Below are 11,955 nucleotides of genomic sequence, written 5' to 3' on the forward strand. Positions count from 1 at the left end.
GGGGGCGAACGGGGCGGCCGCCCCGAGCCCCCGAAAGTCTGGGGCCCCCTCCCAGGTATACGTACGTTAATACGTACAGGTCTTCGAGGGGGCAAATCAGTCAGCGCCTGGCTCTTTTGTTTTTTATCTTGATCAAATCTCGGCGCCTCGCTCAGCTTCTGCGTGCTAGCTAGCATAGGAAAGTAAACAGATTTGGTGGGCCTGGCCTATATTCGCACGTACATGGTCACGTGGAGACCGGAGAGAAAAGGAATCGTTCCATTGATTTTCTGTAACTTTGGATCGGCCGTTCCCTGCCTTTTCTCCTCTTCCGCTGTACGTGTTCGTCTAATCTCATTGACTCTGTGACTGCGTCTCTGCCTCCTCACGATCGACGCCAGGACTGCGGCAGGTACACCTGGTTGCGCCCTCTTCGTCTCTTCCCTCGCATGATCTTCGTCCTATTTCTTTCTTTTCTCATCCTGATTCCCAATTTCTCGATCGATTGACAGATTGACAGATTAACACGGCATTGTTTTTAGGGCGCTCAAATCATTGCGTCCACTTTGCCAGATTAGATTATGTAGAGAAGGTATTATTCCATGCCCTAGCAAAATTCTCATTATATTAGATGATCTTCTGCACTTAATCTAATGTTTTAATTAGTTTTGCGGTAATTTTAAAAACTAATTGTTCTTTTCAATTTCAGCAGGGTCATGTCGAGTTCAGGTAGAAAGTATACATCCAGAAGTCATAAAAGGAAAAAAGAAAGAGGCAGATTAAGAGAAAGAAGCATTGAGCGGATCTCTTTTTAAATATTATAAGAGCGATACGAGCACGCCAAAAAATCCAGACGAGTTGGCGATAGTTCTTGCGGGTGACCAAACTAATGGCAATCAAGAAGATGATGGTCATACTCCTACAGAAGGCAATATTGACGTCAACATGAATGATAGCAATGTGAGTGATCATGAGCCCATATTTAATTCATATGCGGTAGAATCTACTAGTGTTGATGAGGAACAAGTTAGTGTGGATATTTATGACCCAAGCAATTGGGGTAATCTTGATAACAAAGCGAGGGACATATTAGTGGAAAAGGGGCCTAAAATGGAAGAAGAAAACAATAAATATCCTTTGGATGAAAATTCAAGACATTTTTTGTATAGCATTATTACCCCAGAAAGATGAGCAATGGAGAGGTGCGTGATAGGAAATGGTTAGTTTTTTCAAAACACACAAAGAAAGTGTTTCGTTTTCGCTGTAAGCTTTTCAATTCTGATAAATGCAAGAGTGCAATGGGGAATGATGGGTTTTGTGATTGGAGGCATATTAATGAAAGACTGAAAGAGCACGAAGCTAGTGATTTTGCATCTCAGAATGTTAGGAGAAATTTTTGAAGCTATATGTAATACATTATGTGATATGCACAATCATTTTGGATGCACTTTTTTTGATACAAATTATATGTACATACGATGATTATTAATAGGCATTTATACTAAGGGCCCCAAGGGCCCCGGATTGTGGTTTCGCCCTGGGCCCCCAAAATCTTAGGACCGGCCCTGCAAATTGGTAGTGTCTATCGAGTTCATGTTGACTTTTCTCGCTTAGAAACACTGTTTTTTCGCACAAGATATAGGTTGTGTGACGTTGTGGAGGTATTGACGTGCAAGCAATGATAGTAGCCGCCGCTCCGATATCCCAAATCACAGTTTGTCTGGCTGTTCAATTCCAAATCATCGCAGTGGTAAGTGTACTCAGTGCAAGTGGTGGTGCTGCTGCATGTGCCAAGACCGACGATCAAAGTCTTGCCTTTTCACACCAACTTTTTCTTGTGAGCAGGGCCCTCTTTCCAATTTAAAAGGTGATGCATGCATGCACATTCATATAATCTCCATCGTTTGACCTAACTGTCTATGTTTGTGTGATGTGTCCGCAGATTAAGAGTACTAGTCGTCAATCTGTGCATTTGCACGGGTTAGACTTGCAGAAATTAATTATAGTTGAATTTTATCTAATAATCATTTTAACTTTGTTCTGTGATCAAAGTTATGCAATGATATATTTACTTTCATTTTGCAACCTACTGGGATTGCTGGATTATTGTACTTACCAACATCCTCATGCAATAGCTTATGTGGTTGTAAAAAGATGCAGTACTTGCTGAAAAAGAAGATGCAGTACATAATTATCATCTTTTATTTGAGAAATTATTACACCAAATCAATCTGGTGCTAATATTTATGCACAGATATAAACCGATGCTAACATTAAATTCTTGCAAAATTTAGCACTAAAAACATGCAAGATAACATGCTCGTGTACAATAATGTTAAACTTTACAAAAGTTGCAATCTTCTGGTTAAATTATACTGCGACCAAAGTAATCTTTGATAATGATAGTAACCCATAAAAGCTCAAAAAATAGTGCTGCTACACAGATTTCTATATATATATATATCAAGAACTTGTTGTTTACTAATATTGTGATATTTGGTGATTGTCAGTTATTTATACTCTATATTTACACAAGTACATATTTGCAGGAGAATTCGAAGGGTGGTTGTATATTCACATAATAGTTTAACCAAAATCATTCTTCAATAGCTTGTGTTGTGGAAAATTCTTAAAATAACCATAACCTTAAATTTCCTTCGGCAAATTCGTGCTAAATTTACAGTTATAATCTGATGCTAATATTTGAAATTTCATGAACACACTAGCACCGACCAATTGCATATAAAAAGACCACACTTGTCCATTATTACCCAACAATCTTGGCAAATTGTCTAATGTAACAACCCAATCTCAAACAATAGTCTTTCCACATATTTTTTTTGTATCATCATGTTTCATTATAGATGTCGATGGAATATACTATCAAAATGCACCAAAGAAAATGACCTATTAATACAAAAAGGACAAATGTTTCCTACCATCAGTGGTAGTTACCATCACTTGCGTTTTGTATGTTCTATGTAGTATCCGTCAAAACCAAAAGTATGCGCGTGTAGTATGTAGTATATAACAATGTTTAGATAGTATATACACTACTCCCTCCATCCGAAAAAGCTTGTCCCAAGCTTGTTCCTCAAATGGATGTATCTAGCTCTAACTTTATGCTAGATACATCCATCTGAGGGACAAGCTTTTTCGGACGGAGAGAGTACATTTTAGGTTGTATGTATCATATTTTGGGCATACTCTTTTTTACGTACAAATATGTATGTATTTCACAAATATGTACAAAAATCCATCTTTATGGAGTTTCTTTATGCGCTTTACACCGATATGACCCAAACGGCAGTGCCACAAATAAGTTGCACTATCATTATAAACTTTGCATCTTTTGGTATCAATACTATGAATATGTGTATTACCATGATCGAGATTCAATAAACCATCAACCATTGGGTGTATGACCATAGAAGGTTTTATTCATGTAAACAGAATAACAATTATTCTCTGTCTTAAATGAATAACCTTATTGCAATAAACATGATCTAATCATATTCATGCTCAACGCAAACACCAAATAACATTTATTTAGGTTCAACACTAATCCCGAAAGTATAGGGAGTGTGTGACGATGATCATATCAATCTTAGAACTACTTCCAACATACATCGTCACTTCACCCTCAACTAGTCTATATTTATTCTGCAACTCGTGTTCCGAGTTACTAATATTAACAACTGAACAAGTATCAAGTACCCAGGGGTTACTACGAGCACTAGTAAGGTACACATAAATAACATGTATATCAAATATACCTTTGTTCACTTTGCCATTCTTCTTATTTACCAAATATTCAAGGCATTTCCGCTTCCAGTGACCATTTCCTTTGTAGTAGAAGCACTCAGTTTCAGGCTTTGGTCCAGCTTTGGGATTCTTCACAGGAGTGACAACTTGCTTGCCATTCTTCTGGAAGTTCCCTTTCTTTCCCTTTGCCCTTTTCTTGAAACTAGTGGTCTTGTTTAATCATCAACACTTGATGCTCTTTCTTGATTTCTACCTTCATCGATTTCAGCATCACGAAGAGCTCGGGAATCGTTTTCGTCATCCCTTGCATACTATAGTTCATCACGAAGTTCTAGTAACTTGGTGATGGTGACTAGAGAACTCTGCCAATCACTATCTTATCTAGAAAATTAACTCCCACTTGATTCAAGCGATTGTAGTACCCAGACATTCTGAGCACATGCTCACTAGTTGAGCAATTCTCCTCCATCTTTTAGGCAAAGTGCTTGTCAGAGGTCTCATACCTCTTGACACGGGCATGAGTCTGAAATACCAATTTCAGCTCTTGGAACATCTCATATGCTCCATGACGTTTCAAAAACGTTTTTGAAGTCCCAGTTCTAAGCCGTAAAGCATGGTGCACTAAACTATCAAGTAGCCATCATATTGAGCTAGCCAAACGTTCATAACGTCTGCATCTGCTCCTGCAATAGGTCTGTCACCTAGCGGTGCATCAAGGACATAATTCTTCTGTGCAGCTATGAGGATACACCTCAGACCATGGACCCAGTCCACATCATTGCTACTATCATCTTTCAACTTAGTTTTCTCTAGGAACATATAAAAAACATAGGGAAGCTATAACGCGAGCTATTGATCTACAACATAATTTGCAAAATACTATCAGGACTAAGTTCATGATAAATTAAAGTTCAATTGATCATATTACTTAAGAACTCCCTCTTAGATAGACATCCCTCTAGTCATCTAAATGATCACGTGATCTAAATCAACTAAACCATGTCCGATCATCACGTGAGATGGAGTAGTTTTCAATGGTGAACATCAGTATGTTGATCATATCTACTATATGATTCACGCTCGACCTTTCGGTCTCCAGTGTTCCGAGGCCATATCTGCATATGCTATGGTCGTCAAGTTTAACCCGAGTATTCTGCGTGTGCAAAACTGGCTTGCACCCATTCTATGTGAACGTAGAGCTTATCACACCCTATCATCACGTGGTGTCTCGGCACGAAGAACTGTTGCAACGGTGCATACTCAGGGAGAATTTTATACCTTGAAATTTTAGTAAGGGATCATCTTATAATGCTACCGCCGAACTAAGCAAAATAAGAAGCATAAAAGATAAACATCACATGTAATCAAAATATGTGACATGATATGGCCATCATTATCTTGTGCCTTTGATCTCCATCTCCAAAGTACCGTCATGATCTCCATCATCACCGACATGACACCATGATCTCCATCATCTTGATCTCTATCAACGTGTCGTCACATGGTTGTCTCACCAACTATTGCTTTTGCAACTATTGCTATCGCATAGCGACAAAGTAAAGCAGTTATATGGCGCTTGCATCTTATGCAATAAAGAGACAACCATGTCACAAAACATGAACATCTCATACAACACATCATGTCTTAACCATATCACATCACAACATGCCCTGCAAAAACAAGTTAGACGTCCTCTACTTTGTTGTTGCAAGTTTTACGTGGCTGCTACGGGCTTCTAGCAAGAACCGTTCTTACCTACGCATCAAAACCACAATGATTTTTCGTCAAGTGTGCTATTTAACCTTCAATAAGGACCGAGCGTAGTCAAACTCGATTTAACTAAAGTTGGAGAAATAGACACCTGCTAGCCACCTGTGTGTGAAGCATGTCGGTAGAACCAGTCTCATGAACGCGGTCATGTAAGACATTGCTGGCAAGCAGTATGACTATTATCGCCCACAACTCTTTATGTTCTACTCGTGCATATAACATCTACGCATAGACCTGGCTCGGATGCCACTGTTGGGGAACACAGTATTTCAATTTTTTTACCTACCATCATGCAAGATATATCTATGTGATGCATAGCAACGAGCGGGGAGAGTGTGTCCACATACCCTCGTATACAGAAAGGGAAGCATTTAGTAACGCGGTTGATGTAGTCGAACTTCGCAATCCAACCGATCCAAGTACCGAACGTACGGCGCCTCTGCGTTCAGCACACGTTCATCTCGATGACGTCCCTCGTGCTCTCAATCCAGTTGAGGATGAGGGTGAGTTCCGTCAGCACGACGGCGTGGCGACGGTGATGATGAAGTTACCGACGCAGGGCTTCGGCTAAGAACTATGACTATATGATCAAGGTGTGTAACTATGGAGGGGGGCACTGCACAAGGCTAAGACAAATCTTGGAGTCCCTTTGGGGTGCCCCCTGCCCATGTATATAAAGGAGGGAGCAAGAGGAGGCTGGCCCTAGAGGGGGCGCGCCAAGGGGTGGAGTCCTACTTGGACTCCCAGTCCAAGTAGGATTCGGCCCCCCCCCCCTTTCCTATTCCAACTAGGAGAAGGAATGGAAGGAGGAAGAGGGGAGAAGGAAGGAGGGGGCGCCATCCCCTCCTAGTCCAATTCTGACCAGCCCATGGGGGGCGCATGGCCACCCCTTGAGGCCCTTCTCTCCTTTCCCGCATGGGGGGCGCATGGTGTGTCCGAACGTCGTAATCGCACTCTATTGGATATGGTGCGATCTATGATGTCCCTTACCGATTTACCGCTATCATTTTGGGGATACGCTCTAGAGACAACTACATTCACTTTAAATAGGGCACCGTCTAAATCTGTTGAGACGACACCGTATGAATTATGGTTTGGGAAGAAACCTAAGCTGTCGTTTCTAAAAGTTTGGGGATGCGATGCTTATGTCAAGAAACTTCAACCTGAAAAGCTCGAACCCAAGTCAAAAAAATGCGTCTTCATAGGATACCCTAAAGAAACCATTGGGTATACCTTCTACTTAAGATCCGAAGGCAAGATCTTTGTTGCCAAGAACGGATCCTTTCTGGAAAAATAGTTTCTCTCGAAAGAAGTAAGTGGGAGGAAAGTAGAACTCGATGAAGTACTACCTCTTGAACAGGATAGTAGTGCAGCTCAGGAAAATGTTCCTATGATGCCTACACCAACTGAAGAGGAAAATAATGATGATGATCAAGGTACTTCGGATCAAGTTGCTACTGAACTTCGTAGGTCCACAAGGACACGTTCCGCACCAGAGTGGTACGGCAACCCTGTCCTGGAAATCATGTTGTTGGACAACGGTGAACCTTCGAACTATGAAGAAGCAATGGCGGGCCCAGATTCCAACAAATGGCTAGAAGCCATGAAATCCGAGATAGAATCCATGTATGAAAACAAAGTATGGACTTTGACTGACTTGCCCGATGATCGGCGAGCAATAGAAAACAAATGGATCTTTAAGAAGAAGACGGACGCGGATGGTAATGTCACCATCTATAAAGCTCGACTTGTCGCTAAGGGTTATCGGCAAGTTCAAGGGATTGACTACGATGAGACTTTCTCTCCCGTAGCGAAGCTTAAATCCATCCGAATCATGTTAGCAATTGCCGCATACTATGATTATGAGATATGGCAGATGGATGTCAAAACGGCATTCCTTAATGGGCATCTTAAGGAAGAACTGTATATGATGTAGCCGGAGGGTTTTGTCGATCCTAAGAATGCTAACAAAGTATGCAAGCTCCAGCGATCCATTTATGGGCTGGTGCAAGCATCTCGGAGTTGGAACATTCGCTTTGATGAGATGATCAAAGCGTTTGGGTTTATGCAGACTTATGGAGAAGCCTGCGTTTACAAGAAAGTGAGTGGGAGCTCTGTAGCATTTCTCATATTATATGTAGATGACATACTTTTGATGGGAAATGATATAGAATTCTTGGATAGCATTAAGGCCTACTTGAATAAGTGTTTTTCAATGAAGGACCTTGGAGAAGCTGCTTATATATTAGGCATCAAGATCTATAGAGACAGATCGAGACGCCTCATATGTCTTTCACAAAGCACATACCTTGATAAGATTTTGAAGAAGTTCAAAATGGATCAGTCCAAGAAGGGGTTCTTGCCTGTATTGCAAGGTGTGAGATTGAGCTCGGCTCAATGCCCGACCACGGCAAAAGATAAAGAAGAGATGAGTGTCATCCCCTATGCTTCAACCATAGGATCTATTATGTATGCCATGCTGTGTATCAGACCTGATGTAAACCTTGCCGTAAGTTTGGTAGGAAGGTACCAAAGTAATCCCGGCAAGGAACACTGGACAGCGGTCAAGAATATCCTGAAGTACCTGAAAAGGACAAAGGACATGTTTCTCATTTATGGAGGTGACGAAGAGCTCGTCGTAAAGGGTTACGTCGACGCTAGCTTCGACACAGATCTAGATGACTCTAAGTCACAAACCGGATACGTGTATCTGTTGAATGGTGGAGCAGTAAGCTGGTGCAGCTGCAAGCAGAGCGTCGTGGCGGGATCTACATGTGAAGTGGAGTACATGGCAGCCTCGGAGGCAGCGCATGAAGCAATTTGGGTGAAGGAGTTCATCACCGACCTAGGAGTCATACCCAATGCGTCGGGGCCAATCAAGCTTTTCTGTGACAACACTGGAGCTATTGCCCTTGCTAAGGAGCCCATGTTTCACAAGAAGACCAGGCACATCAAGCGTCGTTTCAACTCCAACCGTGAAAATGTTCAAGATGGAGACATAGATATTTGCAAAGTACATACATATCTGAATGCCGCAGATCCGTTGACTAAACCTCTCTCGCGAGCAAAACATGATCAACACCAGAACTCTATGGGTGTTCGATTCATCACAATGTAACTAGATTATTGACTCTAGTGCAAGTGGGAGACTGTTGGAAATATGCCCTAGAGGCAATAATAAAAGGGTTATTATTATATTTCCTTGTTCATGATAATTGTCTTTTATTCATGCTATAACTATATTATCCGGAAATCGTAATACACGTGTGAATACATAGACCATAACATGTCCCTAGTGAGCCTCTAGTTGACTAGCTCGTTGGTCAACAGATAGTCATGGTTTCCTGACTATGGACATTAGATGTCATTGACAACGGGATCACATCATTAGGAGAATGATGTGATGGACAAGACCCAATCCTAAGCATAGCACAAGATCGTGTAGTTTGTTTTGCTAGAGCTTTTCCAATGTCAAGTATCTCTTCCTTAGACCATGAGATCGTGTAACTCCCGGATACCGTAGGAGTGCTTTGGGTGTACCAAACGTCACAACATAACTGGGTGACTATAAAGGTGCATTACAGGTATCTCCGAAAGTGTCTGTTGGGTTGACATGGATCGAGACATGGATTTGTCACTCCGTATGACGGAGAGGTATCACTGGGCCCACTCGGTAGTGCATCATCATAATGAGCTCAAAGTGACCAAGTGTTTGGTCACGGGATCATGCATTACGGTACGAGTAAAGTGACTTGCCGGTAACGAGACTGAACGAGGTATTGGGATACCGACGATCGAGTCTCGGGCAAGTAACATACCGTCTGACAAAGGGAATTGCATACGGGGTTGATTGAATCCTCGACATCGTGGTTCATCCGATGACTTCATCGAGGAGCATGTGGGAGCCAACATGGGTATCCAGATCCCGCTGTTGGTTATTGCCCGAGAGCCGTCTCGGTCATGTCTACGTGTCTCCCGAACCCGTAGGGTCTACACACTTAAGGTTCGATGACGCTAGGGTTATTAGGAAGACTTGTATGTGATTACCGAATGTTGTTCGGAGTCCCGTATGGGATCCCGGACGTCACGAGGAGTTCCCGAATGGTCCGGAGGTAAAGATTTATATATGGGAAGTTGTCATACGGACACCGGAAGGTTTCGGGGGCATATCGGTATTGTACCGGGGCCACCGGAAGGGTTCCGGGGGTCCACCGGGAGGGGCCACCCCTCCCGGGGGGCCCAGATGGGCTGCGTGGGGCAGGAGCCAGCCCCTGGAGGGCTGGGCGCCCCCCCTTTGGGCCCATGCGCCTAGGGTTGGGGGGGGGGGGACCCTAGAGGGGGCGCCCCCTTTGCTTGGGGGGCAAGTTCCCCCTTCCTGGCCGCCGCCCCCCCTCTAGATCCCATCAAGAGGCGCCGGCCCCCCTTTCCCCTTCCCCTATAAATAGAGGGGTGAGGGGAGGGCTGAACACACAAGCCAAGGCGCAGCCCCTCCCCTCCCCAACACCTCTCCTCCTTCGTTGTGTGCTTGGCGAAGCCCTGTCGAAGTACTGCCTCTCCACCATCATCACGCCGTCGTGCTGCTGTTGGAGCCTTCTTCCTCAACCTCTCCTTCCCCCTTGCTGGATCAAGAAGGAGGAGACGTCGCCCGTGCCGTACGTGTGTTGAACGCGGAGGTGCTGTCCGTTCAGCACTTGGTCATCGGTGATCTGAATCACGGCGAGTACGACTCCATCATCACCGTTCCCTCGAACGCTTCCATACGCGATCTACAAGTGGTATGTAGATGCAAACTCACTCCCTTGACTCGTTGCTTAGATGAACTCATAGATGGATCTTGGTGAAACCGTAGGAAATTTTTTAATTTTCTGCAATGTTCCCCAACACATCTCAGAGGTGACAACACTGTTTGTGATGAGCTGTACTTGTTGTCCAGGGGACCATCTTCGACTGTTACGATTTGGAAAGGATACAAGATAAATGGGAATACATTTTACACAATTGACCAAGATCAAAAGAGCACCAACCAAAACAGCGGTGTCCGCTTTGATGCAACAACCGAGAGGGGAAAGGACACGTATTGTGGTTACATAGTGGACATATGGGAAATTGACTACGGACATGATTTTAATGTTCCTTTGTTTAAGTGCAAATGGGTCAATCTGTCAGGAGGCGGGGTACAGGTAGACCCATAGTATGGAATGACAACAGTGGATCTAAAAAATCTTGGGTACACTGACGAACCGTTCGTCCTAGCCAATGATGTGGCACAGGTTATCTATGTGAAGGACATGTCTACCAGACCGAGAAAAAGAAAAGATAAGGAAGCGAATACATCATACGATGAGCCAAAGCGCCACATAGTTCTTTCAGGAAAAAGGGACATCGTGGGAGTGGAGGGCAATACAGACATGTCTGAAGATTATGAAAAGTTTCATGAAATTCCTCCCTTCAAAGTCAAGGCTGACCCCAGCATCCTGATAAACGATGAAGATTATCCATGGTTACGGCGCAATAAGCAAATGACACAAGCGAAGAAAAAGTGAAGACTTTCTCCCGCAACTATTATGATGATACCATGCCAACTTTGTAACAGACGAGTATGATACCATTGTCCGTTTTGTACATGCACATGCTATGTGGGTGAAATTATGATACCATGCCAACTTTAAACTTTTTGAGAGTTCATTTGAAATGCTTTAATGTCTTATGGTTCGGCCCTCGTAATACCATTAATCCCGGTTCGCTCCTTGTCAACTATGTTCTCACCAAGAACACTCTGAAGAGGGCAACCACGTGGGCCATTGATCCCGGTTCGTCTGGACCTTTTTTCTCTATAGGCACATCTATGTTCATGTTTTTAGTAAAGTTAATCACAAACTTGTGGTTCACACAAATTTCAAAAAATTCAATTTTTAACTATTCAAATTTGAAAACTAATGGCACTAACAGAAAGTTTATAATTTTTCTACAACTAAAAGCAAAAAGAATTAAAAAATAAAGCAAAAAACAAAAGAAAATAAATAATGCAAAAAACAAAACAAAAAACTAAAAAAAACTAAAAAAAACTGCCACCTATTGGGCCACCCTCAATACGACTAGAAACCCAACCTGGGCCAGGATTCAGGCCCGCAGAAGGCCCAATAGGCCCACATCAGCATAGTGTAAGATTAGGCCCGATAGCCTGCAGTTGAGAGGAGCTCGAGAGGGTGGGCGCAGCAGCGCTTATAAACCACTCTCGAGCCCTCTGAACTAGCGAGGTGGGACTAAACTTTGGCCACGATGCGGGCAGCACAGGGGCCTTTGATTCCGGTTGGTGCCATCAACCGGGACCAAAGACCGCCGCTTCCCGCCCTTTGGGCTACTGAAAAGAGGCCTTTGGTCCCGGTTGGTGGCACCAACCGGGACTAAAGGGGGCATTGGTCCCGGTTCGTGCCACGAACC

This window comes from Triticum aestivum, chromosome 5B (assembly GCF_018294505.1).
Source record: "Triticum aestivum cultivar Chinese Spring chromosome 5B, IWGSC CS RefSeq v2.1, whole genome shotgun sequence".
NCBI lineage: Eukaryota > Viridiplantae > Streptophyta > Magnoliopsida > Poales > Poaceae > Triticum > Triticum aestivum.